This window comes from Eulemur rufifrons, chromosome 8 (genome assembly GCF_041146395.1).
Source record: "Eulemur rufifrons isolate Redbay chromosome 8, OSU_ERuf_1, whole genome shotgun sequence".
Taxonomy (NCBI): Eukaryota; Metazoa; Chordata; class Mammalia; order Primates; family Lemuridae; genus Eulemur; species Eulemur rufifrons.
The window spans coordinates 70,350,662-70,362,394 of NC_090990.1; positions in this window are offsets into that span (position 1 = coordinate 70,350,662).

Consider the following 11,733-nt stretch of genomic DNA (forward strand, 5'->3'; position numbering starts at 1 on the left):
TACTGATCTAAGCCAATATGCTCATGGCAGAGCCCAAGGAAAAATACCTTTCCATCAAAATAAATAAAAAGGAGTGGATTAAAGGGGTGAACTAAAGTACAATAATACCAGGTACATAATTTGGCTCAGTTCCTAATGAAAATATGGAGCTCATCATTAAAAAACATTAAGAAATTCAAGAAAAAAATTTCAAACCAAACACTGGACCTACTGAGGTCATGGCACTACATGACTGTAAAATTTGCATATCCATGACCAAGACCTGTACATAAGATTATATTTAATTTTTTTGAAACACACATTCTTTTCACTCTCTCTTTTTCTCTTTCTCTTTCTTTCTTTCTTTTGCCGTAATGGAAGCCAAAGACCTACTGCTACTACTTTAATTTAGACTTCCGGTAATATAAAATAAGCTGAAATCATTCATTTCACCTAATACTGTGATGACAAAATAACTAAAATTATCCCATTTACACTGTTTAGGTAGGTTAAATTAATGCCTTTAGAGGAGTCAGTGGAGTTAATCTTGTAAAGCCCTTAGAAATGGAGCAAAACCTTTATGAATATTCCTGATGTTGCTAAAGCTATTATGAAGATTTTTTAAATAGATAACTTTACTGAAACCCTATCTTCAAGGTTTCTATTTCTAACTGCATCACCCCCACATACTTTAACTGGTAGCTCTCAGTGATCCCATTGGTTATAGTCCAGATGTTATTTCCTCCAAGAAGCTTTGACTGGCATATACAACTGGGTTAGGTGCCTACTTCTGTGCATCTATGGCACCCTGTACTGATCACCCTGTATTTGTTGTCTCTCCTATTAAACTCTAGGCCTTGACCTTGATTATTGCTCTATCTGTAGTACTTAACACAGAGCCCTGGAATTCAGCTGTTCAATATTATTGAATTCTATTGTTCACCCCAGTGTTAAAATAAGATCTTGTCTTAATATTCCAAAATATTTTAGCTTACCAAGGAGAAAAGTTCCGGGAAACAGAACTTAATCTCATTCTTCACATTTTGTATTTGCATTTGCAGAAATATGTCAGAAAAGTTGAATTAAAGTGGTTAATTAAAAGTTGAGAATCAAAAGCAAAAAAGATTTCTCCACGACTCAGCCTTACCTTTTCTACATAACCCAGGCCCTCAGTGTCCAGGAGAACCAGGGTAAGGTTCAGCTTGGAGGGGTCCCACATTCAAGTCCCCTTAGTTTGAGACCTAATGGCAGACCCAAACAGAAGCCTGCAAAGGAAGAGGAGAAAGCAACATGCCATGACAGCAGATAGAACAGGTAGCCCACGGTGTAAATTTGGTGGCAAGAATTGGAAATTTTCTTCACTGGGAAGGGTTGGGCTCTTCCTTACAATGACCTTAAAGCAGGTGTGATCAGATACATTATCCGTGGTTCCAAACAAGTGGTACTCTATCTCAGGACCACACTCACCATGGCTTTGTCCCACAAGGTGATTCATCAAGTAGGATTTTCCTGTGCAATACAGCCCTACAATAGCCACCACCACCCAAGCTGAGATATCTTGTAAGGAATCTTTAATGCTTTTAGATTCACCATCAGCTACTCTTTCTGGTTTTCCACTAGGTGAACAGGGATCACCATGATCAGTTCAGATGCCAGAGTGAACTACAAAACCAGCAGAGCCTGTCAGTGGAATATAAGATTTCAAAATCATCTCTAATTATTTAAGCACATGAGCTTCCTATTTGTGGAACATGTATATTATCTTCCAAGGGAAAAATATGTAGGCTTTCACTGGCAGATCATAGGGCTCTTTCTCTATTGTGCCCATTACCCTTGGTAATATTGATGATGATAATAGGGTATAACTGGTCTCCAGTGATTCATTATTCTAAAGATAATATTCTAGCTAATGAATTCCTCTCTATATCAATATCTGGCACACATGATTTGTGTACATTATCTTATTTATTCTTTTTTTTTTTTTTTTGAGACAAGAGTCTCACTCTGTTGCCCAGGCTAGAGTGCCCTGTAGTGTCAGCCTAGCTCACAGCAACCTCAAACTCCTGGGCTCAGGCAATCCTCCTGCTGTAGCCTCCCAAGTAGCTGGGACTACAGACATGTGCCACCATGCCCAGCTAATATTTATATTTTGGGTTTTTTTTTTTTTTTTTTTTTTACTTTTTGACAATATCTATTCAGTTACCCAAATTAAAAATCTAGGAATCATTTTAGAAACCTCCCTCTAATTTTAATCTTTGTAACCATTGCATATGCTGTTTTTTTCTTACTTTTAACTCTCTCTCTTCGGCATCTTTACTAACTTGCTTCTTTTAGAGACTGTTTTTTACTTGTTCTTCCTTCAATCTATATTGGATCACTCCTTTTTTATTCTGACACCATCCTGTGCATATATCTATCATGGCATTTCTCTACTTATGCTGCAATCAATGATATATTGTCTAACTTCTCCAATATACCATCTAGTCTTGAGACATTCATGCTTGCTCTGACAGAGATTGTTTTTATCTTACAATTTTCATCCTTTCCTTCCCCTGCTATAATAAAACACCTCATTTTTATCCAGACAAATAACAACCCACTAGAGAGACTAAATGTCTCTACCTTCTTTGCAGATAGGCTGCCCATAAGATGCAATTCTAGCAAATGAAATGTGAGCAGAGTAATTATGCATGATCTGTCATCTAGGAGATGTTCTTAAACAAAGGCGACCTAGCCTCTTCCCTGCTGTAGAGAAGGTACGTGTGACTGTGAGCCATCTTGGACCAGAGGAGGCATGTGAAAAGATGGCTAAACAAATAGTAGAAGGAACAAGTGCCCGTGATGACTTTGTGCAACAGAACCATAGACTCTTTCGCTTTCAATTTTTGTGCCAGAGGGAAATAAAATTTTCATCTCCTTAAATAACAGTTTTCTGGGGATTTTCTATTACTCACTAATGAACTGAATCCTAATTGATATGAATTCTTTTTTTTTATTTCAGTATATTATGGGGGTACAAAAGTTTAGGTTATGTATATTGCCCTTGCCCCACCCCACCCCCGAATGAGAGCTTCAAGCCTGTTCATCCCCTAGACGGTGTGCATCGCACTCATTATGTATGTATACACCCATCCCCTCCCCCCTAACATCTGCCCGACACCCGATTGATGTTATTCCTAAATGTGCTCTTAGGTGATGATCAGTGAAACCAATTTGATGGTGAGTACATGTGGTGCTTACTTTTATATAAATATGTTATATGTTTTCGGTGTACATGAATTTTTGAACATATTTTATTTCTGGTATACTCATAGGTCATCCTAATAGAATTGTGTAAATTTGAATAGAAGTGTCTCAGACTAGTAGAGCATTTAACCCACAGTGGATCATGCTCATTTCTATCTCCTGAATTAGCTGGGAGTGTAGGCACATCCACTTTCTTACCAATGTGAACCCAATTCTCAGCAGATACTAGACACTAAGTAAATAAATATTTGCTGACTTGAATTGCTATGCAGCTCAGGAGGAAGGCCTGACTGAAAAGTTAGGCATAAAGACTACAGTAAATGCCTTGAAACAGTAGGGATGATTTTTACATCATCTCACGCAGATGATGAATAAAATAATAGAATGAGAAAAGCAAAGGACAGATATGGAGCTCTCAGAACACCAATATTTTGAGTGTAACTACAGGCATAATGAGATATGAGGAAGACTGAGAAGTAGTCAGAGAAGTTTCCACAATTTTTAAGAGAACATGTCTCATTAGCCTACAAGGGTGCATATCAAGAAAGAGGAAGTGATCAATACAAACTATTAATACAGGGAGAGAGTTCACATAATAGGACCAAACATATCTTTAGGCTTGTCAATATTAATTTATTTAAATTGTATGTATACAGAGTACTTGTCATGTGCTGCACTGTTCTAGGTTCTCAGTGTCCAGCAGTAAACAAAATGGACACAAACTCCTGCTTCATGGAGTTTTATTTTAATGGGAGACAGAAAATAAAAAAAATAAATAAGAAAAATGAGTATGTGTGTCTGCATACGTATACTGTATATGTATACATACACATATATAGAAAATGTTAAGTGCTGTGAGGCAAAACAGGTAGACAATGGAGACAGGGAGTATTGGGAGTTGAATTTATATATAAGGTAGTCAGGGAAAGGCCTCCCTGAGAAAGAGACACAGCAGAGGTGATCATCGACCTTGATGAGGACAGATTTAGTGAACTGATGGGGCAGGAGCAGGGTGGATGGTGGAGTAATGAAGAGAGAAGGAAGAATAGACAAAAAAATGAACCTCTCTTGAGATTATACAGGGCATATCTTTATAGTGCCTAGGCAAAAATGTGAGTCAAGGAAATAATTTGTTTAACTGGAAGAAAGGGGTATTTCCTGTTCATTGGATGACAGGGAAGAGAGATAGTAGTATAAGTGTCCGAGGACCTGCCCAAACTGGACAGAGTTCCTAAATCTGGGTGAGGCTCTACTTTAGATTTTTTCATCTTAATGAGTGGGGCATTTCATGACCCCAGGAGACAGAGGCCACAAAGAGCTCCAATTGCCCTTTTATCCTAAGACAATAAGAAGCAGCACACTGCTTCCAACCCTCTGCCCAAGGTGGGTTTACTTTGAACTGTCATTCAGGCAGTCCCGAAGCCCAAGTGACAGGAGCTCTCGCACGAGGGTCTGCCCACAAGGCAAAGCTGAGATCTCTGGGCACGGTGAGCACCTGCTTCACAGGAGGGAGGCACGCTCACCACTCCCGTGTGATTCCTGTGAGCTTGTGTAATAGTGAAGCACAATTCTGTATCATCTGGGGCAGGGTAAATGGGAATGTGCAATAGCAGCCCTCTTATCTCATTTGAGACATTAAATGAAACATTAAATGGCAAGCAAGTATAATTTCTGGATGAAGACTGCCTCCTTCATAACTTTTCAATATTATATTTTCTTTCTACCTTTTTTGAGATTAGATAACATTGTTCATGTGTTTCCTAAGAGAAAGGAAAATATACATTAATTACATTGCAAATATGCATAGATTTTTCAGCTCACAAAACTGGGTTGCTTAAAGCTATTAATAATAATCAAGAAGAGCTCCAATAGAGCTAAAAGTAGCACAGAAAAAAAGATGAGAAAAACAGAGAGAAAAAAGGAGAGGGAGAAGGAAAGAAAGAGGAAGAGAGAGAGAGAAAGAAGACTAAAGATCCTGGATGACCAATAAACCAAAGAGAGTCCACATGATATACATAGTGTATTTGAAGCCCAACTGCCTGGGTTCAGATACTGGATCCATTCTTTACTGGTTGAGAGGTACTTGCTTTCTGTGCATTGGTTTCTTCCTCTGAAAGATGAGAATACTAATAGTAACTACCTCATTGGTTCATGGGAGAATTAAATATCTCATAATATTTATGGCATGCTTAAAATCATACCTGATACATAGTAAGTATTGTGTATTTGTTCTAAAAAATATATATGTATATATGTGGATATATATGTGTATGTGTGTACATATATTATATGGAGGCAGGAAGGATGGAATGCAAAATGAAGGTGAAGGATTAACTTTAGACAGAAACAGTAGCTGGAGTCAATGAGGTTGTGAAGGAAACAAAGACCTGTGCAGGCAAGGAAGAGGGTATACAGAGAGGAGGAAGAGCGGGCAGGAGAGGAGCCCCTTGGAGGAGGAGTCAGGAAGAGACACCCAGAACAGCACAGGGATGCCACAGCAGAGATGCAGGAGTCAGGCTGCCAGGGTCCAAAGCCTACGGTTCTACTCACTTACTGCCTTTGAGGCCTTAAAAGAGGAACCGACCTCTGTAAGCCTCAATTTGCTTATCAATGTTATAAATAAATAAAAAAATTCTGACTGGTTCATTACTGTATAGGCTAATAACAAGATATTGATAAAGTATTTTTAATTTTCTAGGATTACTCTACCTTTTCTATAAGTAAGGCAATGAGTTAATATGTGTCAGTATGTCCTATAAATTGTATGTTACCAAATAAACTAGGTTAACTGAGAGTGCTTTTGTCAGAAAAAAATACCAATTGGTTTCTTAACAAACTTTCTGTTACAACTTCTGTTCTTTTTCTATAGCTGTTGGGGAACAGAATTCATGCAGTAAACCATGAGCCCTTAACTGCTGTGTTATTAATAGCTGTGAACTGGTCTTTTTACAGAGGTAGCACTGAAAAAGAATTAGTCATTTTTGTCCAGTGCTGACAGATCCTTCAAGCCTCTTGGATCTAGACAACTGTGTCAGCAGTGTTTACCGTTTCACAAACCTCTACTACTCTTCAGAATATTGGAGCCTACTAATCACATTGCAAATGGAGCAGTAGAGAGCAGCACTTGGGCAGCAGAACACCAGTGTATGCATCTCTGCGATAGGAAGTGACCCAGATGCCTGCCAGCTGAACCCCACCCATTTCTTTCTTTTTTTCCTGTAATTACTATGATGTGAAAGAAATAGAAACTGCAGTTGGGGCCTGCTGTGAACCCGGTCTGATTAGCCACCTCACGCTAAATCCTCAGGTTCTGAGTATTTTAGCTTTTTTCTAACTCTTTTCTCAGTTCTCAAACTCTTCAATATACCTACCTGATGCCAGACCCCTATTCCATTCCATCAGCCTGTGCCCTTGTCTATTACAATAAGAATTCTAGAGAAAGCTCTATTTTTCTAGTGCAGCCAATTCTTGAAGAAAAACCTGTAAATCTGGCAATAGAGCTAGTAAGTACCTAGATAGTTTTTTCCTGACATTCCATGATGTGACATCCACCTCTCCTGCCCAAAGTGAGCTTCATTTTAATTCTTGGGGAAGAGGCTGGAGGGTGTTTTTCTTCCCCAATCTTTTGCCCAATACAGAATGAGTTTAAACCAAAATAGATGGAATTTAACACATATTGGAAAGTTCTCTATAACCACAGGCAGTGGGGGCTCACAAACTTAACTTCATTGAAATTTCAAAGAAAGAGTTACATTTTTCTTTTTGTGACTTGGAGTTTCTGCTCAAAATACATTTAGTACAAGTTCTCTTCATTACAGGCACTTAGGCATTCAGTCACAGCTCTTGGGGTTAGGACTTTGCACTGATACTTTGAGTTTGGACTTGTATGAACACCTTGTTTTCCTTAGACTCTGCTATTTTCACTGAAGCTGCCCTAAGCCTGGTTTAAAAAGTCTCTTTCATGCTGAGAGTAGGGATTCCTAGAAATAGTTCCAATTTTTTAATACGAGAAAATAACTTTTTAATATGTTACCTATTGAGGAGGGCAACTTTCCAGGGAAATAGGGAAGGGTTTTTCGTCCGTGTAAGGCTTTGCCACCAAAGTTTTAGGCTAGCCACTGTTTATTCTCCCCCCTCCCCTCCCCAAGGAGTGAGTTTGCAGTTTTTTAAATGGCAGGGACCTACGCTCAGGTCAGTCCTCAATGCACCTTACTAAGATAATTAATGTGATACACCCACTGTTAAATGTCCTTAAAATCAGTACATTACTGGGACATCCAATGGTGAACTGAACGTGTTCCCAGTGGTTCTTTTATTTTCTCAACTTAATTGTAGCCAGTAGGTATTATCACAAAGCCAGCATAACTTTATCTTGAGCCCCTTTGGTTTTCATCTTGAATGATCCTAAAGAGACAACAGTTATATATTTGGCTTTAGTTTAGAGATATTATTACAATTCACATGATATAAGCAAGGCTACAACATACTAACCAGTTAATAGCATTCCTGATCAGCTGCAACATGTAATGGATTATCATTAAGTGTGTTGGTATGCCATTCTCCTTGTGGTGCTAGGTTCAATCCTCCATGTGGTAGATTTGCTTAATTAACATACATTCACTCTTCCTTCTTTACTGTCATGGAATTATTTCCCCACCACATTTATGAGTTTGACCATGTAGCTTGCTTTGCAAATGGGATATGGTTTGAAAGGACAGTGTGTCATTCCAGAGCAGAGTTTTCAAAAGACATTTTAGGTTCCCACCATTTCCATTTGCCCTCTGCAATGAAGACAGTAAACCCCAGGTGAGAATTGCTCCATCAAGTCAATCACAGTTGAAAAGTACACTCAAAATAGATTTGAATTTAACCCATAGTCTACAGCATAACTTTTGCAGCCAATTTGAGTTACATGAGCAAGAATTAAATATTTGTTTTTACAAACTGCTCACATATTGGAGATTATTTTGTGGAGTACTATTGCAATAAAAACTGATTAAGAAAACTTTCTGCCTCTCTTCCAAATACAGGTCTGGGTTCTTCCACTATCAAAACGTTGCTAGGTAACTAGATATTCAATGCTGTTTTCTTTGCCCTGGAAATTTTCTGAAACATTGTGGGGAATGTTCATATGTGATAAGTTAGATGAGAATGTAGCAACTTCTCCAGGGACAGGGAGATGCAGTGCTATCTGTTGACAAGGAGAAAATGCTGAGTATATACCAACCAAAAGGATATCTAGAAAATGTCTGGCAGCAGGGAATGGATATTACACCATTGAATGAAGACTGGCAATCACTTATGCAGTAACGTCACTCATGTTGATCCTTTCTTGTGCGTGCTTGGGTATAGGAATCATATTGTGGCTGCCATTATTTATCTTTAGACAAGCAACATGGGCCTCTCATCTCTTTTAAAACATAACCATCATGTTGAAACAGGACTTTTTTGGAGGACATCAGGATCACTTTATCATTCAAAGCATAATCCAGAATTTGGAGTGTTACATAAGCTACAAGGAAACCAGCTCAGATCCTAAAATGTCCAGTCACTTTGTCAACGGAATTTGGGGAAACTTCTGTATGAAACAGATGAGAAATGACTCTCGATATCTATCCTCTTGTCCTTTCTAATTTTTTTCAATTTGACTGATTAAACATTTGCAAATTACAAAGTCCAAATTGTTTGACACTTTTCATCATGGAGATTAAAGTTCTGGTGTCAATTTAAAGACAAAAATTAAAACTTTATTTCTTGTGAATAGTAAAGAAAATGAAAGTAAGGGTTAAGTCTACTTTGAAATAAGACCAGTGTTAAGACATCAACCACTTTTTCTGACCAAATAAAGTCTATTTTTCTAGAAAACCCATCCCTTCCCCTTCACCCCCCGAAATCTTGTTAAATATTTTGCATGAGACAACTAACTCCACCAACACTACCCCTCCACATAATTTAATGTTAATGACTTAAAATAACCATGAAGACATTAGTTAAGAAAATTAATTTAGCATTTGTATGCTATGTATGTATAATGACTACATTTATGAGAAAAATGTATATATCAATAGGATATGTTTACCTAGATAAAAACCAAGTAGTGTTTATCCCACTACCACCAAAAAAAAAATTATCAATACTTCAAGGTGTGGTAATTTAAAAATATAACTTTCCTTATTATGTTAATTTCTCAGTAATTATATTTTTTATAATTATAGAAAAACATAAACATATCAAATGAAGCAATTTTCATTTTGATAAGGAGAATCCATTAAGTTCAACAACCATTTTTTGAATATTTTCCATGTGTCAGGATTTGCAATTCTTATTACCAGTTGCTGCAGAGAGACTCTAATGTTTGCAAATTTTTGTTATGCAACAATGCTGCAACAAACATCCTATTGTCTGTGTCATTTTGCACATAGGTAAATAAGTCTATATGGCAAATTCCTAAATGTGGATTTACTGGATCAAAAGTGTGTATGTTTAATATTTTGGTGCATAATTATAAAATTTGCACTCTTGCTAGCAAATGTGAGAAATTTCTGGTTTCCCCAAACTCTTGTCAATCCCATATACCATCAAATGCGTTTTTCCTGGCAGATGGTAAAGGTGAAACAGATGCCTCATAGTTTCAATTTGCATACTCAATATTATCACTGCAATTGAATATCTTTATTTTCTTCTTATATATTTGCCCATTTTTAAATGAGACTTTTTTTTCTCTCACTTATTTAAAATGTATCCTTGTGGCTTAAGAAATTATATTCTTTTTGTGATATAAATTAAAATGTATTCATCTTCTTGTCATTTGTCTTTTTCCTTTGTCTATGTTTTCCTATGAAGAATGCCTTTTATTATGTAGTTGAATTTACTATTATTTTCCTTTGAGTATTCCCGTTATGATATACTTAGAAAATTCCTCCCTGTTTCAATATTTTTTAAACTCTCTGATATTATATAACTTATAGTTATATATACATGTTTCTATCTTGATTGATCTGAAATTTTTATTTTAAAAATTGTATTTAATTAATTAATTTTTTGAGACAGAGTCTTGCTCTGTTGCTCGGGCTAGAGTACCGTAGCATCAGCCTAGCTCACAGCAACCTCAAACTCCCAGGCTCAAGTTATCCTCCTGCCTCAGCCTCCCAAGTAGCTGGGACTACAGGCACTCAGCATAACACCTGGCTAATTTTTACTATTTTTAGTAGAGATGGATCTCGCTCTTGTTCATGTTGGTCTCAAACTCCTGACCTCAAGTGATCCTCCTGCCTTGGCCTCCCAGAGTGTTAGGATTACAGGCGTGAGCCACTGCACCTAGCCTGAAATTTATATTGGTATAAGTTATAAGGGAACCTTTTTTTTGCCCAGATCACCACCTATAGTCTAAATACAATTACCTAAATATTTCATGTCCTTTCACTAGTATGAAATATCAGATTTATCACATACTGAATGTATGTTTGACTTTGAACTGATTTTTAAACTTTAAAGGTTGTTTTATTACTGCTTGGATATCCATATCCTTCTCTACTTTGCTAATTACTAGGATGTTTTAAATTATGTTTTAAGCTAGTCCTCCCCCTTTGTTATTTTTATTAATTTTTGGAATTGCATTGGGTGTTTTTGCTTGTGCCTTTTTCATATAAATTTTAAAATAAATTTACTTCTCCCAAATACATTTTATTTATTTGATACATATTAAATATATATATTGACTTAAGAGTATTGACAATTTTATTTCTGACTATTTTTATAAGTTTTGTGTATTTCAGTTACATTTAAAAGTTTTTTCTTTTGAATTTCAATAATACTTCTTAATTATTTTATTCCATAAGGTTTTATTGGTTTTGATGCAATTAGAAATTTGGTGTTTTCTTCCATTAGGTCTTTCTTGTTTTCCGTTTAAAAAAATAAAAATGAATTTAATCAAAATTAAGTGCTTTCTGTGTGGCAATCCCTTACATAGTTAGTTAATACCTTTCTATTTTTAAATTTTTGACAAATGATACCAACGTGACATATATACTCCAAAAATGAGCCATGGTATAACAAAAATAGCCTCATTTTATAATTTTCTGTGAGGAATTCTGAGCCTATTTCATTTGTGAGCTCATAATTGTCATTCCTGGCTTACCAAGAAATGACATTTCTGCAATTAACACATGGCCTATCTCCTCAAAGACCTGTGAAACCAAGCAGCCTTCACCCTTTAGTTGTGTCGGTCCATTTCATTTAGTCAACTTGCCTCTGTATTCAGCCCCTCAGATTTCTTTTTTCTTTTAAAATTTGCATTATATATTGACAAATTATAATTGTATATATTTATGGGGTACACAGTGGTGTTATGATTTTTGAATACAAAGTGGAAAGATTAAATTAAGTTAACATATCTATCCCCACATTCCTTTCATTTTCTGACGGATCTCTATTTTATTATAACATTATTGGCTTTCAGCTTGGAATTGCTCTATGTAGGTGGTCTATTGACCATGCTGAGGAATCATA